Below are 19,535 nucleotides of genomic sequence, written 5' to 3'. Positions count from 1 at the left end.
CAAGTTATTTTTTGTCCTTGTTCCCCAAACCCTCCTGTTTTGGATAAAGACAGCGCAGAGTGATTCTGTGATTCTATGATTCTATGAGAGTGGGTTATGTTAAAAAAAAAATTATATATATAATATATATATTTTTTATTTTTTTTTTTGAGAAAATCAACTCACAAGGGGCAAACAGCTCTACAACATCTTCTTGTTTCCTTTTTGGTGTCTCTGTCCATCATTGACAATGCAACTGGGATCTGGCTTTCAGCCCCTCCCTCTTCTGTCTTCAAATAGAAAATCTCTGCCATTCTAAAAATGTTCAAGTGAACTCTCTGGGGATGGAAGAGTATTTCCAGAACACATCAAAGAAATTTAACTGGTAATTTTTGACAGGAAGACTCCTCTGAGGCCAAGGGGAGGGGGAGGGGAAACGTAGGGATGAAGAATATTGGGAGCCAGCGGCCTGTCAGCTCTACACAGAGTTAAAAATGAGGTGGGCTGAGAAGTTTTTGTCCCATTGTCCATTTCTGTCGTAGTGGCTCCATCTGACCCTGTAGTTTGCCAAGGTGGTTGGTGCTCATATCAGGGGTTTGGTTATCAGCATATATTTGAGCTTCCAGAACCTGTGAAACAAGTTCCACCCGTTTTCTGACAGCCCCAGTCAGGGAATCCTGGTCTTGCTCAGAGCATCTCAATGGGCTCTTCTCCAGTGGAATCATTTCAGCCCCCAGGGTCTGCTTTGGTTCCTGTAGAAATTACATACATTACCCAAGTTCTCCTGCCCCGTCTAGCCTGTGTTTGGACAAAAGCTGGGAATGGGCGACGGGATGAATCACTTGATGATTACCTGTTGTGTTCATTCCCTCTGGGGCACCTGGTATTGGCCACTGTCGGAAGACAGGATACTGGGCTAGAAGGACTGGGCTAGAAGGACTAGAAGGGTCTGACCCAGCGTGGCCGTTCTTATGTTAAATTTGGGACCTTTTCCCTTGGTTGTCCAAGTTCCCAAACACTTTGAAGCCTGTCTTCCCCAGAGCAATAGTCCCAGCTCCCAAAGTTTGAGATGGGGTGGGAGGATGCGGCTTTTTATGTACTTCATTTTCCCCCAACAAAAACATACTGGCCCCAGGGCCTTATTCTTCCTTTGTCCAAACGGGGTCCCCACATCCTTTGTTTCAGTCCCATAATAGAAGAAGACCCGTCACCCCTTAGCACAGTATCTTTAAGAGTCTGGGCCTTCCCCGTTTCCATAAGGTCCTGTGCAGTGGCAGAACTTACCATCATGATGCATCTATTGGCAAATCCAGCTTAAGTGTCTCTGTTGCCCACCGGCCCAATGTACCTCCAGGTCTCTCCCTTTCTGACTTGGGGGTGGCCGATCTCTTCCTGTTGTTGGATCTCCTCGGCACATTGCTGCGGAAGCCTGGGAATTCCCAGCAATTGGAGCTGGAACTCCGGTAGTTGATGTCCTGCCCTATACTCCAACTTGGTCTCTCTTCCCTCCTCGACGGGAGGAGTCTCTCAGTCCTGCCGTCTACGCCATACAGAAATGGATGTGCCTGTTCTCTGTAGCACCCCCTTATGGCCAAATATGGCTCTGCAGTGGACCTTGCTCCCTTTTTTGCCAGTCACCCTATGACAGAGGGGATGGGCTATTCCACCCATCACACCCTTTGGGGGTCCTTAAAGAGCGATTTTATTGGGGGAGGAGCAAAATATAGAGACAGGTGAACTGGAAGACAAGACCTCGAGATTGATTATGACGCTGTTGGACCTTCATGTTCCTGATCCTGAAAGGCATCTTGACTGGGCCCGAGAGAGGGAACCGATGATATCACCATCTCCCCTGTCTTCGGCTTGGTTCTGAGCTGCACTTGGGATGGGAAATGAGTTCCTGCTGCTGCCCCATCCCTCCTGTCTCCTTTTCCTTCCCTTTCCTGTCTTTCGCCGTTTGCCTTCTGTTTAAAAAGAGCCTGCCTGAACCGGACAAGACGACATTTTTTGCAGAGCTGATATGAACTGATGACCAGCACCTTCCAGAAAGCAGCGAGTGACTAAACTGTCATGTCTGGAAATGAGGAATTGCAAGGTAAGGTACATATCATCCCTGCGTAGGGGTGTAGGTGGAGAATTGGAGGTGGCCTGGGTGTGCAAGAGGCCTAGCTGGGGAGGTCTGTCTGGGATGGGGGTGATGGGTGTGTGAACCAGCTATGTTATAGTTTAGGGTGAGAATCTGGTTAAACGATGACTCCTCTGACTGCTCTCAAGCCCGCATGCTTGCACCGAATGTCTTGAAATTGGCTGTTCCTCATGGAATGTGGGGTAATTTCAGCAATGAATTCCCACGATGCAGCCCTTTGACCCTCTCCCCCCAGCCCCAGAATATTTCACAAACTCAACAGAGTATTTTCTTTTTATTTGTGGGCCTGAAACCATGGCTCTGATATCACTAGGGTGACCATATTTCCTGAAGGGAAAATGGGACACCATGTGGGGCTAGCTCAAGGATCCCTCCCCAACTCGCGCTGGGCTGGCCCGAGCAACTCACCTGAGCCCCCCTCCCCCAAGGGGCTGGCGTCGCTGCTCTCCCAAGGCCAGCCCGAGGCTGGTATCATTGCTCACCCCCCTGCATGTTCCTGTGCACCCCAGTTTCTTGACAAAACTGGGCATTTGTCCCGTTTGCTCTTGCCAACGGATGGAAGTTGACAAGAACAAACGGGACAAATGCCCACTTTTGCCAAAACAGTTGGGAGGGCCATGACAGGGCTTAATAAAGGGATTGTCCCAGCGAAAACGGGACGTATGGTTACCATAGATGTCATGGCAATATTTGATGATTAGAAGGAGCAGGGGCAATGTTGGAAGGGATTAGATCTGCAAGTTAGATAATTATATAGAAGAACTGAATCAGAGGGGATTTGTATCCATATGACGCACAAAACGCTACATTCTTCTTAGCATATGCACCATGTGACCAGGACTCATCACCAAATTTGGTGGGCTGGTTGGATCATTAGCTTCCCGGACCGGGGCCAGGTACTGATGGGGAGTGCGACATGAATGCTGAAGAAGGTCATTAAGGTTTCTCCGTCAATTGCTCCGAGTTAGGCCAAAATCAAGGTGCCTGGACAGTGTTAATTCTGCTCCATATGGGTGTGCGTTAGGGTGCAGTCTCTAATGACAGAATCCCCTAATGCACTGTTCATTAGCACCAGGCTCTGCCTCACTCACTCCTTTTAGACCTGCTGTGGGTGATGGAGCCACCATGTCCCTGTCCGTGCTGAAATCCGGGGGGAGATTTACCCATCACTCCAGTTTGAGGGGACCCCACGGCTTGTCGCAGTCTCCTGCTCAGCCGGGTGGGCCCCTGGGTCACAGGAGAGGCAGCAGCAATAAATCTCTGCTGAGCAGAGAGAGCAGCCCCCTTTTGCAGCACCTGGAGCCCTCCCCTGGCGAGAGTGTTTTGTTTTGTTTTGTTTTTATTTGGAGCTGAAGTCTGGCAGTTTCTTGTTGCATCTGGTGAGTCTTCTGTTGCTCCTCAGCAGCAAGCAGCTCCATTTGCCCCCTGTAAGCTTCTTTTTCCAGCTGGGCCAAGGCTTGCTTCTCTCTCATTCGAATTTCTGCCAGTTTTTGTTCATGTTCCAACCGCAGGCTGTCTCTCGGGGCTTGCAGTTTCATTGCTTCTGCTGATGCTTTCTGGCTTGCTGGGCAGCTGTTACCGAGCTGGGGCTGTCTCTCACCAATTCCTGCGGCACCGGGGGGCGCTGCTTGTTGCAAAGGGGGAGGAGGAGGAGGCTGCTTTGCTCTCTCTGCTCAGGATATCAGGGGTTGAGCTTCCTGGGTCAGACGCTGCTGCTGCTGCTTCCATTGTGATCTGGGAGCCGGTGTAGTGTAGTAAACTACGACAGTAAACCGTTAAACCCTAACCCTGCCTCCAGCTGCTTGACCCCCCCGACCAGTCATTTGCCACCCCCTGCCCAGACCCTGGCCACCCCCTGCTCCGATTGCCCCCCTTTGCCCCCTTTTAACTCCTGTCAAGAGCAGTCCGCAGAATCTTAGGGCTAAGAAGGGCAGGGTGAAGGGCAGTGGCTTCAGCAGATGTACTGAGCAGTAGCCCATTCCTGGGCAGATCAATTTACTACACTACACACGTAGTTCCTTTCAAAAACTGCTTCCCGACAGAACTGGCTGCTGTGCTGGGACGGATCAGCTGGAGCGATCTGAGCCCGCTTGGTAACATCTGCCCTCTTCGGTCTCTTCTCAGAGCAGTGAAACCAGCTAAAGGGGGCAGAAGGGGCAAATCGGAGGGGAGGGATGGAGAGAAATTGTACAGGGGCCAAAATATGTCCAGCAGAGGGTGAAATAGGAGGGAGGGGCAGATGGACCAAATCAGGCATGGGGGTGCAGGCGGTGGGTTCAGAAAGAGGGAGATGCACTGGCAGAAAGGGATAGGGAGGGGATACAACATACCACAAGGGGAGGGGGAGTCAGCTGCAGTGGTTGCCAAAATAGGGTGTGGGTGTCAGAGGGGCTTGTGTTCCTTGCTGGATGGTCCATCTCAGTGCCCCCTCCCCAGGGCTGTGCTGTTAAAAGTGCCATGTGGCCCAATGCCCAGATACAGAAGCCCATCTCTACCTGCGAGGATGTCTCGAGCTGTCAAAGGAGGCTGGATTCAGTGCAGTATTTGACACACCCACTGCCCTAACAAGGTTGGTAATGATCACCCCGGCTTTTGGGTTTTAAAAGAATTGTCACTTTCTGTCGGTGGAGCATGCTGGCATATGGCCTCGTCCCAGTTCTCAGATGGGTCGTACGTGGCAGTATACTGCTGTCGCTGTATTGAGAGCTCCGGCTTTTCCTTAAGCCAGACCTAGGGGAGCCCACATCATGGCTTCTGCTGGCCAAGCTCAACGCACAGGCCAAAGTTGCATCCTTCTGTCTGTCTCCCACCCCTGCCCCAACTTCTCTGTGTGCCACCCACCTCTATTTCAGGGACTCTCTGCTAGAGTCCCCTGCTGCTCTCCCTAGGCCAGGGGCTCTGGATGGCTCCTCCCAATTCTGGGTACCACATTGTCTCCTCATGGCAGGGGCCCTGTGAACCTTCATTATATACTTCCAGCTTCCCCACAGCAATAGGAGCTCTGTGTGCCCCATTCTCCACTCCTCCCATTCCAGCATCCTCCATTCTCTCCCCCCCATGCCAGGGTGGTGTGCATCCCCATTCCTCCCCTTCCTCTCCCCCCCCCATACACCTTTACAATTTGTCTGCATGATAAGTCATTCAGGGGTGTAAGTATGTTACAGTATATTGAGAGGATGGACGGCATGAGGGAGGATTTAGTGGAGCCTTGGACATAGCCCTTGGCATGGTGTGTGTGTGAGAATGGGGGACCATGATATGGGGCACTTGAGGGGCATGTCACATGGAGAATACCAGTGGCAGGAGGAAATAGTAGGCCTGGGGGGAAAGTGAGATTTTTTGGGGGGAGAGGGAATGGGGGTGCACTCAGAGCTGCTGGCATGAAGGAGGGGTTTGGGACAGTTGCAGGGAGTGATGGAAATAGCAGGGGATGAGAGGGTGACGCACAGGGAGTCTGGGGTGGGGGAGAATGGAGGGGTGTGTGCGCTTAGCTCGGCCTACAGAGTTCCTGAGCACTTCAAGAATAAAGGCTTGTCTACAGGGGATTTTTAACAGGATGAAATTGAGTTAATCTGGTTTGAAAATGCTTGTATTCACATGGCTCAGCCCATCACTATGTACTAACTCCACATTAGCAGGAGCTCTGGAGTCCTCTTGCAAAGTAGCTTGCTTCAAATTGTATTTACTTTGGTCTTTTGTTTCTGTGGATGGGTGCACAATTGCTGTGTGCCGCTTTTTGCATGCTTCCAACAGCTATCCCATAGTGCTTTGCACGTTACCTGTTACAGAGCTGTCCATTTACTTGTGTGTCCTCCCTACTCTGGTGTGAAGTTGCCAGGACATCCCTTCCCCCAGATTTTGCCCATTTGCTCCTATATCCCAGTATATTGTAATTCTGTATTGATGTCTGTATTGACATCCTCCCCCCCCCCCCCCCCCCCCGGCATGCCTGCCACAGCTGCTTGGAGCCCTGCTGAGACCTTGGATCTCACTGCCATCTGGTGAGACGCATCGCATCGGTTCAGGAAGCCCTTCTGGCCAGCCACAGGAATGGGGACCTTTGTGTGGATGTAGCAAAGCAGATGTCCACAAGGAGTCAGGGCTGCCAGCCAGTGCTGGATAAAGGTCAAGCAGCCCATGAGAAAGTACATTGCAACGAGGGATCGAGGGAGACAATCCAACAGGGGACATGGGACTTTTTCATTTGTTGATTAACTGAACAGATTTTCCAATTATAGCATGACCATCCCAGGTGCTGCTGGAATCCTGCTGTCAGACTCTCCCATCCCATCCCACCCCACCAAGGATCCATCAGGGGATGCCCAGGAGGATGCCACAGAAGCTGCCCCCATGAGCCAGGGTCTTTTTGTGACTCAGGACAGCTAGCCCCAGTCCTGCCTTGCTACAATGCTTGCTACAATACTTCCTGCCCTGAGTTCCAGCTGAAAACCCAGGCCTGGCCTGATGAGGGAGATCAAGTGCAGGGAATTTTGGCAGGTAAGTCCCCACCTTTACAATGTATTTTTTATTATTATTGTTGGCAGATGTGAGCTAATCCCACACCAACTAAGGCACCGGCTAGCATGGCGCAGTCACGGTCTGTACCCTGCTCCCCTCTGCCCCACCTTCCCTGGCCAACTTGAATATCGGAAGCACTGATTTGGGCAAAATCTAACCGTTTATTGAGACTGCGCTTACAGGAAAAGAAACTGGGTTGGTTTTTGTAATTTATATGAGTGCACATTGCACACCCACACAAGACACAAGCAATGCTGCTCCCAGCTGAGGTACAAATGCCCTGTAGCTGACAGTCGCTCTAGGACCCTATCTTTTTTCCCTCTGCACTTTCTCCATATCTGCAGGCATAGGGTGCTGATTCTGTGAAATCTGTGGAGCTCAAGCACACATGGGGAGAAAAAAATAGGGGGTGCTGAGCACTCACCAGGCAACAGCTGTTCGGAGGCTGGTGGGAGGCACTCAGGGGAGGGGGCGGAGCGGTAGCAGGAAGAGGCGGAGCAGGAGTGGGAAGAGGCAGAGTGAGGGGCAGAGCGGGAATGGGAAGAGGTGGAGCAAGGGCAGGGCCTTGGGGGAGGGGCAGAGCAAGGGCGGGGCGAGGGTGGGGTCTCGGGGAAAAGGAAGGAGTGGGTGGGGGGTGGGCTCGTCTCGGAGCAGGGGTGAAGCACCCACTGGAGAAAGCGCCTGTGTCTGCAGGAGAGATTTGGCAAAACGGCAGACTGAGAAATGGCTCTGTTTTGTTTCACACATTATAGGGAACAGCTGCACACCCCTTATGCCCCCGGAAAGCTTACAACCCCTTCCACTTCTGCAGCACTTCCAGGGGGACGTCCTAGTGAATAACTTCACAGTGTATCTCGATGGTCTGCTCTTTGCCTCTTTGAACTAGACCATTCTTCCCTGCCTCCTAGTCACCTTCCTCAGCGTAACATCATCGAGAATCAGGATGGCCTACAGGGGATGGAGAGGAGATTACTATCCAGCTAACCCCTGTATGCCCCTCCCAATCTCCCATTTACACCTCAGACGCCATAGGAGGGCCCCCAGCATGCAAAGCTGCAAAAGCAACCCGAAACATAGCTCCCACCGCCACACCCCTGTAACGTGGAAGCAGATACAGTTGGCTGAAATCCAAATGCACTTAGAACCCTGCATCCACTTGCCATCTCTGAGTGTCCTCAAAAAGTCGGGAGAGTCTCAGGGAGATAGTCACAGATACATCCTAAAAAAAAAAAGCTGTCATGATGTGTCTGGGAGATAAACAATAACTGACTGGGTTCTTTCCCTCTACTCCCACGGTCGCAGCACCTGCTACAGCCAGAAAACCAAGGACAGGCTTCTATGTACAGCGAACAGGCTGGCCAAATGAAGGGGGAGAAGAAGGAAGATTCGGGAGTAGATGCTTGCAGAGCTCATGGCGGTGTCGCAGAGGAAAACCAGGCTGGCTGCGAGGGAGACGGCACATGAGACCCCAGAGGAATTAAGGAATGCAGCTCTCCCAGATCATGCAATTGGCCAAGAACGCAGTGTCGATGTACCCTTAGACTCAGTGGTGAGGGAAAGAGTAGCTGTAGCTAAGGAGAGCAGCACCATGGTGAAGGAGAGCGTGGAAAAAGCCAGAGAGATGCACAGGCAACGCACAGATGCTATCCTGAGCCAAAATGCCCTTCTGCAAAACATGCTGCTGCTAGGCTAGCAGGCCCTTCAGTCCTGTAATTTGGGGCCCAGCCGTGTCCTTCAGCCCCTGGACAATGCTGGCTCCTGGGACCACCACCTCCCCACAGCAGTGCACCCAGGGGCCTCTCAGAACCAGCCTCTGAGTGCCCAAAACACTTGCACCTGGGAGTCCAGCATTTTGGAGCCCCGCACTCAAACCTCAGAGCCTATGTGGACAAGAAGAACCAGAGGCAAGGTGTATATGCCCCTGCCACTTTGTGCCCTCTTTCCCCCAAATTGCTGTGTTTGAAATGGTCTCACTTTTGCACTTTGAGTTCTGTTTGCACTGTTGCAGCATTAAAGGATAGTGTATAGTAGGCTATTTTAAGAACATAAGAATGGCCCTCCTGGGTCAAATCAATGGTCCATCTAGCCCAGTATCCTGTCTTCCAACAATGGCCAAGGCCAGGTGCTCCAGAGGGACAGAACAGAACAGGTGATCATCATGCGTTCCATCCCCTGTTGCCCATTCCCAGCTTCTGGCAAACTTTTTTTTTGTAGATGGGTTAGTTAAATGTATTTCAAAATACAAAGATACAATTTTTCCATTGGTTTATTTTGTTGTTGTTGTTTCATAATAAAGACCACTCCCAGTACATCCATTACGAGCCATCATTGCAGTTAACATGGAAAATCCTTGAAATAATGGTTGGGATTTGCAAAAGCAATTAGGGAACATTGAATTTCAGCCACCCACCCAGAATACCCCAGTTCTTGCAATGTCTGTCTCCCAATACAACCCACCCGGGCGAGCAGGTTCGGTCATGGGACTCAACATAGAAACAACAGGCATTCCTGGCTGCATTCCCTCACTATTTGTGTTTTCCGTGGGACACCTTGCTGCCTGCTCGAACCTCCGAGGAAGTCTCCGCACTTCAGCCTCCCACCCACTGTGATGGTCTCACAAATGTCGTGCAAAACACACTGTGCAGTAATAATGGTTGGAACATTTTTTTGTTCTGCTGCTTCTAACCTATTTCATAAACTGTGTCCCCTGCCTTTCAAATGCACACTTCCCTGCCCTTCTGCAGCTACTGCCGTGACCAAACCCTACAAGTCTCAGGCTGGGAGGGACCTCGAAAAGTCACCAAGTCTCGCCCCTAGCTCTGCGGCAGGACCAAGTAAACCGAGACCAGCCCTGCCAGGTTTTGTCCAGCCTGTTCTTAAAAACCTTCAGTGATGGAGATTGCACAACCTCTCTATGCCAGAGCTTGTTTAACAGCAGGTGAACATAAAACAGCCACACTGGGTCAGACTAAAGGTCCGTCTAGCCCAGTATCCTGTCTTCCAACAGTGGCCAATACCAGGTGCCCCAAAGGGAATGAACAGAACAGGTAATCATCAAATGATCCATCCCCTGTCGCCCATTCCCTGCTTCTGGCAAATAGAGGTGAGGGAGATAGTTTAAAAGTTCCTTCCTTCTGTCCAGGCAGTCTGTATATGGCTTCGTTAGCCAGAGCATCAGGGAATAAGTCAGGTGTCCCAGAATAACCAGACCGACCTCCACATCATTAATGTATAACAATGCTCATGGAGGCGAACAGTCCTTTCTCCATTAATGTAAATAGTACTGAGTTCTGAAAGATCCTAGCATCATGGGCCTTCCCAAACCATCCCGCATTTATATCTGAAACCTGCCACAGTTGGTCCACCAGTCTTTGGAGCACCAGGAACAAAGGCGGCTTTCTGTTTATAAATTCTGCACTCTGGTGGGGATGCGGGGTGGAGGTAAATGATTGGCACATGGGGTCCATCAATTGCACCTATATAGTTTGGGAACCGCATGTGTGCAAAGCCATCAATTGTGTCCAGAGCATGACCCAGCTCCATGAGCAGGTTAAATAGCACCTTGTCAAAGACATAGCAGACCTGCATGAGAATGGCCCCCAATAGTTGATATCCCCGTTCCCCAAATTGGTTGGCTACAGACTGGTAATGTTATGGGGTGGCCAGCTTCAAGATGGCAATGATGACCCATTTCTCCATGGGTGCAGGATGCTGCATGTTGGCACGCTGTTGCTGAAGCTGTAGGGCCAGTTCTGCACAGATCTCAAAGAAGGAAGCCTTCTCTATCCTAAAGTTTATCCATGGTATGCCCACTGCATGCAGGTCTGGTTGCCCCATCTCAAAAAAATATATTAGAATTAGAAAAGGTACAGAAAAGGGCAACAAAAATGATTAAGGGTGTTGAACGGCTTCCGTGTGAGGAGAGATTAATAAGACTGGACTTTTCAGCTTGGAAAAGAGACCACTAAGGTGGGGTATGAATGAGGTCTATAAAATCATGACTGGTGTGGAGAAAGTAAATAAGGAAGTGTTATTTGCTCCTTCTCATAACACAAGAACTAGGGATCACCAAATGAAATTAATAGGCAGCAGGTTTAAAACAAACAAAAGGAAGTATTTCTTCACACAAGGCACAGTCAACCTGTGGAACTCCTTGCCAGAAGATGTTGTGAAGGCCAAGATTATAACAGGGTTAAAAAGAGAACTAGATAAGTTCATGGAGGATGGCTATTAGCCAAGATGAGCAGGGATGATGTCCCTAGCCTCTGTTTGCCAGAAGCTGGGAATGAGCGACAGGGGATGGGTCACTTGATGATTACCTGTTCTGTTCATTCCTTCTGGGGCACCTGGCATTGGCCACTGTTGGAAGACAGGACACTGGGCTAGATGGGCCTTTGATCTGACCCAGTCTAGCTGTTCTTATGTTCTCTCTTCACTGCTGGTCCTCCCGGCTCTACAGAATGATCCTCTCCCACCAATTCAGGTTGGTTTCCAGGGTCCAGAAATGGTGCTGAATACTGCATAGGTGATCCAGGATCCAGTCCTTTTTTTCCAACAACTTGGCGACATCTTCCTGTTCTTCCTCCTGGACCTGCTGCCATCGCTTCAGAGCATCCTCCTTCTGCCAGAGGAGCTGCTGCTGCTGTAGAATAGTTTCCTGCTCCCATGTCATCTGCACGGTAGTGCAACACACAAAGTGCAATGCTGAATTCATCTGGCTTTGAGTGCAGTAAAGCAGCCCAAGCCGCCTGTGCGCGTTTGTGCTCGTCACTGCAGCGGTGTGGAGCATTGTTGCGTCTGGCTGACTGCAATTCAAAAATGGCACCCGCCAGTCCAGAAAAGAAGCAGGGGACGGAGACAGCGGAATCATGGGACTTTTTGTTTTTCATTTAAGCCCAGCTGGCACCCCACAATTCAGAGGGAAAACAACCCCAGGATACATGCTGCTCAGAGAGCCAACCAAAGGACCATTGGATACCCCCAGAGAACGATATGCCCTCAGCTCATGGCAAACTCCCACCAGGGGATCACACGATGCAAAGTGAAAACAGAACAGGGGTTCTGTGTGCATGTTATTGGACTGCAAATTACATGGAGTAGAACAGAAGGCTTTGGATTAAACCTCCCATGTAGACCCACCCTAAATCTAATACCCTCTTTGCTAAGGTAAAGCTCAGTCTTAGGTTATGTGTAGCAAGCAGGAGCTACCTACACTAGGCTTACCCTCTGTTGCTCCTTTTGACCTGAGCAGTCAGCCAAAGTTGGGGGCCCTGTGGGTTGTTTCTGTTAGGAGGAGGAAATGATGGAACCAGGTGTCTTTGATGCAATCCTGATTATTTACGGAGAATGTACAAAAGGCTGTTTCCTTGGACACAGGAAGAATCAAACAAGAGGGGATGGTTTATTTGTTCATAATGCTAACAACAAGCGCCAACTTCCTACTTTCCAGGTGGGTGCTCCACCCCAGCTCCGCCCCAAGGCCCTGCCCCCACTCCGCCTCTTTCCCCAAGACCCCACCCTCGCTCTGCCCCTTGCCACCCCCGCTCTGCCCCCTTCCCTCAGCGCCTCCCACCCACTGCTAAGCAGCTGATCGGCAGGTGGCTGGTGGGTGCTGAACACCCACTAGTTTTTTTCCATGGGTGCTACAGCCTCGGAGCACCCACAGAGTCAGCGCCTATGCTACCAACTGTTTATGAGACAGCAGTTCTCCCTCTCTCTCTCTCACAGGCACACATACACACATTGGCCCCTACTCTGTGGGTGCTCCGGGGCTGGAGCACCCACGGGAAAAAACACCAGCCACAGCTATTTGACAGGGCCCCTGATCAGTTGTTGGCTGGGGGAGGACCTTGGGGATGGGCAGAGAGCAGCAAGTGGCCGGTGGGCAGGGGCCTTGGGGAGGGGACAGAGTTCGGTCGGGAAGAGGTGGAGCAAGGATGGGGCCTCAGGGGAAGAGGCAGAGTGGGGGCAGGGCCTCAGGGCAGAGCAGGGTTGGAGCATCCCCAGGAAACAATAAAAGTCAGTTCCTATGCACAGACACACACACATGTCAAAACAATCCCCGGTCAATACCCTTTCTCATATCATTTGAATTCCTTAGCTACCCCTTTCTTTTGGGCAGTGACACATGCCTGTCGGTGGGGTGAAGGCTGCTGCTGTATCATAAATTCGTTCAATTGTTTCTTAAAAGAAGGGTGGTGCTTATATCCACCAGCTTCAATGACATGTCGACCAACACGCAACAAGCCACACACTGAGACCTGGTCTAAGCTCGGGAATTAGGATGGTGTAACTGTGTCGCTCAGAGGAGTGAAAACTCCACACCCTTGAGTGACATGGGTAAAGTGACCTAAGTCCCGGTGTAGACAGCGCTACGTCTCTAGCTACCGCCTCTCGGGAGGTGGATTACTTGTGCTGACAGTGCAAGGCATGTTTTCTTTCCTTAGTCTTCTCGAATATACACACACAGCTATAGGTATATTTCTATTAAAAATCAAAAAGACCCACTACCTAACAAAGACACTCTGCACGCTTCTCCCTCTGAAGAGAGGGTGCGAGAACAAACAACACCTGGCAGATGTGTACTGTAGTTGTGTGGCTTAATGCACAGCTGGAAGGCACTCACATACCATGGTGATGAGCACGGTACACAAACCTGCATAGAACAGAAAGAAAAGCAACAGCAGAGTCTCTTAGGGCTTGGCTACACTTGCAAGTTACAGCACAATAAAGGAGCCCCGAGAGCACTAGCTCACTCCCCATCCACACTGGCAAGGCATGTAGAGCGCTCTGACACTGCGGCTACAGCGCTGCTGGTATTCCTCCTCGGCAAAAGGAATAACATTTGCTGCGCCCCCGCTGGAGCGCCATGGCACCAGTGTGGACGAGGTGTTGCATTACTGCGCTCTGATCAGCCTCTGGAAACGTCCCATAATCCCCTTAAGTCAAGTGGCCACTCTTGTCATTGTTTTTGAATCACTGTAGGAATGTGGATATGCCCTTTGAACGCTCCGTTTCTGACAGCCGGCTGCTTATCTGCTCTGAGACAAAGCAAGCCATTAGTGTGGAATGCTGTGTGTGAGAGAGAGAGGTTGGGGGGAGAAAGGGGGTCTGCTGCTGTCTGAACTTACAAGACAGCATGCTGACATGCTCTCAGCCCCCAAAAACCCACTCTCTCTCCCCCCACATACACACAACACACTCCCTGTCACACTCCCCCCTTCCACCCCCCATTTGAAAAACACGTTACAGTCACTTGCATGCTGGGATAGCTGCCCATAATGCACCATGCCCAATGGCACTGCAAGTGCCACAAATGTGGCCTCGCCAGTGTGCTTGAAGCTGTCGGTATGAACAGACTGCAATGCTTTCTCTACTGCACTCTCTGAAGGCTGGTTTAACTCAAAGTGCTCTACATCTGCAAGTGTAGCCATGCCCTTAGTTCCACCTCATATCTGCTTATTATGGTACTGCCAATAATGAACCAATCCCAGTGGCTAATGTTAGCTCCAGGGGGCAGAGTTAAGTCCAATTTAACTCAAAACTGATATCAGAAGGACTTGGGGCTGGGGAAAGGAGACTCCTCTCTGGCAGATTTTCTACCCCTATGCTTGCAAAGCAGGGGATGCCTTTTTGAAAGGCAAGCAAACCTAAATACACCGTCAGTGTCAGGTTTCTTGTGGTAGCAAATTCTGATGCTTTTGACACTGCATCTGGTCTGTGCCGTATTAAAGAGACGAAGGCTATTTCCAGAAAAGTCTCTCCCTTTGTATTAAGAAGGGGTAAGAGGTCCCCTTAGAGACAAGGTTGATGTGACCCTGAGATAAATGTAGCTGGATAAAAATCAGTCTGGTGAAAACAGAAGTGGTAGCTTTGGCCCCTAATTTCAGCTCCTATTATTTTTTATTTCTGATGCTCCCTTTCCGAGGATTCTCTGTTTCCCAGCACAAGGAATGATTCGGGTCTCAGTTTTCCCTCTTTATTCCAGTAGATGATGGGATGGTGAATAAAAAGGAAAAGAACTCTCAGCAGAAAGCAGAGCCACATGGATGGTTATTGGGAAGATCAGGGAAGGTTTCTCAGAGTCTGAGCAGGTGGTGGCCTGGGAGTCTCGATGCAGACCAGACAGTCAGGAAAAAATCCCTGGAGAGGCACCACAGGGTAAAGTCACTTCCACTGGCAGAGCTCTGAGAAAAACTAAAAATATCCAAGCCCAACAGAATCAGCCCTGGAAAGAAACCCTATAGCTTCCCTGAGTGTGGGAAAAGCTTCAGTTTGAGCTCATCCCTTATTGATCATCAGAGGCTGCACACAGATGAGAGACCCTTTAATGCAGTGAGTGCAGGAAAAGGTTCAATCAGAGATCAACCCTTATTACCCACCAGAGAACTCACATTGGCGAGAAGCCCTATAAATGCCCTGACTGCAGGAAACACTTCAGTGACAGCTCAACCCTTATTAAATATCAGAGAACCCACACAGGAGAGAAGTCCTATAACTATCCTGAGTGTGGGAAAAGCTTTAGTGTGAGGTCGACCCTTGTGAAACATAGAATCATAGAATATTAGGGTTGGAAAGGACCTCAGGAGGTTATCTAGTCCAACCCCCTACTCAAAGCAGGACCGATCCCCAACTAAATCATCCCAGCCAGGGCTTTGTCAAGCCTGACCTTAAAAACTTCTAAGGAAGGAGATTCCACCGCCTCCCTAGGTAACCCATTCCAGTGTTTCACCGCCCTCCTAGTGAAAAAGTTTTTCCTAATATCCAACCTAAACCTCCCCCACTGCAACTTGAGACCATTGCTCCTTCTTCTGTCATCTGGTACCACTGAGAACAGTCTAGATCCATCCTCTTTGGAACCCCCTTTCAGGGAGTTGAAAGCAGCTATCAAATCCCCCCTCATTCTTCTCTTCCGCAGACTAAACAATCCCAGTTCCCTCAGCCTCTCCTCATAAGTCATGCGTTCCAGTCCCCTAATCATTTTTGTTGCCCTCCGCTGGACGTTTTCCAATTTTTCCACATCCTTCTTGTAGTGTAGGGCCCAAAACTGGACACAGTACTCCAGATGAGGCCTCACCAATGTCGAATAGAGGGGAACAATCACGTCCCTCAATAAGAAAATACACATGGCAGAGAAACCCTATAGCTGCCCTGAGTCTAGACAAAGCTTCGCTGTGAATTCAGCACTTATTGTACATCAGATAATCCACACTGGAGAGAAGCCCTATAAATGCCCTGACTGTGGGAAAAGCTTCCATTTGAGCTCAACTCTTCGTACCCACTGGAAAATCCATACAGCTGGGAAACTCTTTGAATGCCTCAATTGTGGGAAAACATTCCGAGTGAGCTCCTACCTTCTTACGCATGAGAGAACACACACGGTCAATAAACCTTATAAATGCCCCAACCGTGGGAAAAGCTTCCGTCTGAGCTCTGCCCTCATGGAACATCAGACAAGCCACATAGCAGAGAGACCCTTTAAATCCCTTGAGTGTGGAAACAGCTTAAATCGGAAATCAATCCTTATTACCCAGCAGAGAACCCACACTGGAGAGAGACCCTATAACTGCCCTGAGTGTGGGAAAAGTGTTAGTCACAGCTCAGCCCTTATGAAACACCAAAGAATCCATACAGAAGAGGGACCATTTAAGTGCCCTGAATGTGGCAAAAGGTACAATGATTGCTCAGCCCTTATTAAATCGGAGAATCCACTCAGAAGACAGACCCTATAAGTGCCCCGACTGTGGGGAATGATTCATTGTAACCTCAGGCCCCATTAGACACCTGAGAATCCACACTGTGGTGAGACCATTTAAGTGTACTGAGTGTGAGAAAAACTTCCAGTCGAACTTACTCCTTAAAGCACACCAGAGGATCCACACGGCAGAGAAACTCTATAAGTGCCTGGAGTGTGGGAAAAGCTTCAGTGTGCGCTCACACCTTGTTAGGCATCAAAGAACACACACAGGATAGACCAACACGATATTTTGTTTTGTTTTTTCTTGTGGTTCTGTTCCATTCATCCCACTCATCTGGGGATTGTGGAATCTATGGGTTGCTGAGGATGGGTGCTGGGTCATTGAGAGATTGGTGATCCATGAGGCATGATGGTGGGTGCTGGGGAGGGGTAGGGAATATTTGGAAGTTGGGTTCTTGCTCGGATGGGCCCAGCCAATGGGAGAGGGACCTGTGCTGCTGGTGGGCGGGTTACTTGCAGACTGGGATGGGAGTTGGGGGTTAACTATACTGGAGTCTAGAAGTTTTCCTTCACCAACAGAGACTGAAAAGCAACATGCCCCCACAGTGCCATCCAACTCACGCTCTGACACAAAATCTCATCAATGACCTTGGCACTGTTAAAGGAGATTAACTTCCTGAATGCATGGGCTGTGCTGAACCCTTGATACTGCAGCCTACGGGATCACCGCTCAGGTTGTGCATTAGAGTGGGAGTGGGATGAAGTTGGCTGCGTATCGCTTTTTTGGTGTCTGTTAGGAACTAAAAGCCTTATGGTGCATTGGAGCATGTTATCCAGGGTGTTGTAGTTGATGTGAAGGTGGCAAGGAATACAGGAGACTTTTCTCCTAACTTCTGATTCCCACGTTTGAAGTTTCCAGGTGACTGGGGTGTTTTTTGCAGCCACTCTATATAGGTTCTGGTTTGGATAATTTTATACAGTGACTTTCATACAAACGTTTTTCCCAATATTCTGAGCTCACACATTTTCCGCCTCTGGACCCAAACCCTTGTATTTTGGGTAAAGGCAGCTTGTGGTGGGGGAAGCTAAACTGGAGCATTAAAAAAAAAACAGTTTGCAAACAGCAAACAGCTCTCCCGCATCTTCTGTCTGTTTCCTGTTTATTGGGTCTGTCCATCATTTACGTTGCAACCAGAGTCTAACATTCAGAGCCTCCCACTTCTGTCTTCAAAAATAAAAACCCTCCTGTTCTACAAATGTTCACATTAACTCTCTGTGGGCTGGAGGGTGTTTCCAAAATACTTCAAAGAAATTGGACATGTGGCTGTTGAGAGGAAGACTCCTCCAAGGCCCAGGAGAGAAGGAAGGGTGGGATGCTAGGAGGGGAAACATGAGGATGGAGGTCTCCCCTCCTGTGTGTGTGCCTGTATCTGATGACATCTTAACCACTCTCTCAGTCCCACCCACATGTGGAAGCCAGAATTAGAGGGGCCCTCGTGGGTCCTGGACCCCCCTCTGACACCATCAAGTGAACTGGCATATGGGGAAGCTCAGTGGCAGGGGAGCTGAGAACAGATATGCTCAGAGCTTCATAGCTAAATACAAGGTGGAACAGATTGTTTAGCATAACTAGTTAACACATATTTCAAGGGATCATTCCTGAAATATGTGCTAACTTCTTATGCTAAACAATCCATTCCATCTTGTATTTAGCAGTGAGGTTCTCCATGTGTTTCCCAGACCTGGAGAAGAGCTCTGTGTAGCTCCAAAGCTTGTCTCTCTCCCCAGCTGAAGTTGGTCCAATAAAAAATATCAACTCACCCACCTGTTCTCATTGATATCAGTGGGAATATTCACACCGCATAAAGTAAAGCATTTGTTTAATTTTTTTTTCTGGATAGAAGCTTTAGTTTGCAAGCAGATACTGCAACCATGGATTCACTGTTACCTCTATGAAGAATGTTATTGTGTTCCTATTGCATTAAATACTGGTCAGGACTTCCAGTAACATAATTTTGGTTTTGTTTTATTTTAATAAGTTTTTCATTTCTTTTGTTATCCTGCAAATCCTAAAGCACAAACTTCTCTTCAATTCTTTAGTCATGTTGATGTTAATTATAAGGTTTATTTGTTTATATCTGACTTTCATAGCCCAGGCTCACTGGTGAATTTGGTTTACATTATCACATTTCCCCAATGTGGAACATTGATTACGGGCATCACTGGAAATAAGGCGTAAATTTGTAATGTTGAGGGTAATTAACTATTGGAACAATTTACCAAGGGTTTGTGGTGGATTCTCCATTGCTGACCATTTTAAAATAAAGATTGGATGTTTTTCTAAAAGCTCTGCTCTAGGAGTTATTTTGGGAAGTTCTCTGGCCTGTGCTACACAGGCAGTCAGACTAGATGATCACAATGGTCCTTTCTGGCCTTTGAATCTATAACATCTGCTCAGTAACTGATAAGTTTTTTGACATCGGTATCAGTCCCACCTAAGCCCTGCAGACCCCTGTCACATCTGCCACCAAGCTGTGAACAGCCCCCCTGGCAAGAATACCCCTCCGCACCGCCACTGACACAGCCTACTCACTCAGGGCTGAAATAAGGCATAATTGATACCTTATGTTATACATTCACCTCTCCTCACATCACAGTGACAGCTCTGCCAATCTGTTCCAGCTAATCCCTCTACCAGTTAGTACAGCTACACCTAACACAGTGAAGGCAGCTAGAGTGTATGCACATAAGTGCTCAAGGGCACCGGACCCTTTGTAGAAGTAGTGGGGAGGTTGCCAAGACCAAAGCACCCCCTCCCTTTCCACAGCTGGCTTCCCTGTCAGTGAGCCAGCTGCCCTCTCTTCTGGCACCACAGCTGCCCCTAGTGGGCAAAAGGTGTAATTGCAGCGCTTCCATGACAGAATCTATTTTTCTGCAGAGGAAAAAAATATCTGTGGGGGACATGAATTGTGTGTGTAAGCAGAGTCAGAACTGACTCCACCCTGACATCTGGTGGTGAGCTGGGGAAGAGGACTTCAGGGGCTGATCTCGTTTGCATGGGCACACCCACCCTGCCTAGCATGGTGGGACTGTTTGCCCAAATGGTTACTTTGGCTTCTGCAGGATCCCCAGTTTCTTTGTTATTGGGGCAGGAGTAATAAAGTGTTGTTATCCTGGTTATGTGGATCAAGGACA

The 19,535-nt window shown here is 49.4% G+C and overlaps 1 long non-coding RNA gene and 1 pseudogene across 5 annotated transcripts; both read left to right on the top strand.

Moving 5' to 3' along the window:
* The first annotated feature begins 1,373 nt into the window (after positions 1-1,373).
* Positions 1,374-8,234, top strand: LOC141998763 (uncharacterized). Of its 5 annotated transcripts, none has more exons than XR_012641906.1 (4): positions 1,374-2,074; positions 4,562-4,694; positions 6,364-6,622; positions 7,946-8,234. It is a non-coding gene; the product is annotated as an uncharacterized LOC141998763 (long non-coding RNA). The 5 variants fall into 5 exon arrangements; XR_012641908.1 differs by lacking the exon at positions 1,374-2,074 and adding an exon at positions 4,011-4,218 and having other exon boundaries at positions 6,378-6,622; XR_012641905.1 differs by lacking the exon at positions 1,374-2,074 and adding an exon at positions 4,012-4,218.
* Positions 8,235-13,930: 5,696 nt separating this feature from the next.
* On the top strand, positions 13,931-16,615 carry LOC141998854 (uncharacterized; annotated as a pseudogene).
* The last annotated feature ends 2,920 nt before the right edge of the window (positions 16,616-19,535 follow it).

The sequence above is a fragment of the Natator depressus genome, chromosome 14 (genome assembly GCF_965152275.1).
Source record: "Natator depressus isolate rNatDep1 chromosome 14, rNatDep2.hap1, whole genome shotgun sequence".
Taxonomy (NCBI): Eukaryota; Metazoa; Chordata; order Testudines; family Cheloniidae; genus Natator; species Natator depressus.
Note: the sequence above shows the minus strand (reverse complement) of the source record. Positions and strands in the feature narration are given on the sequence as shown.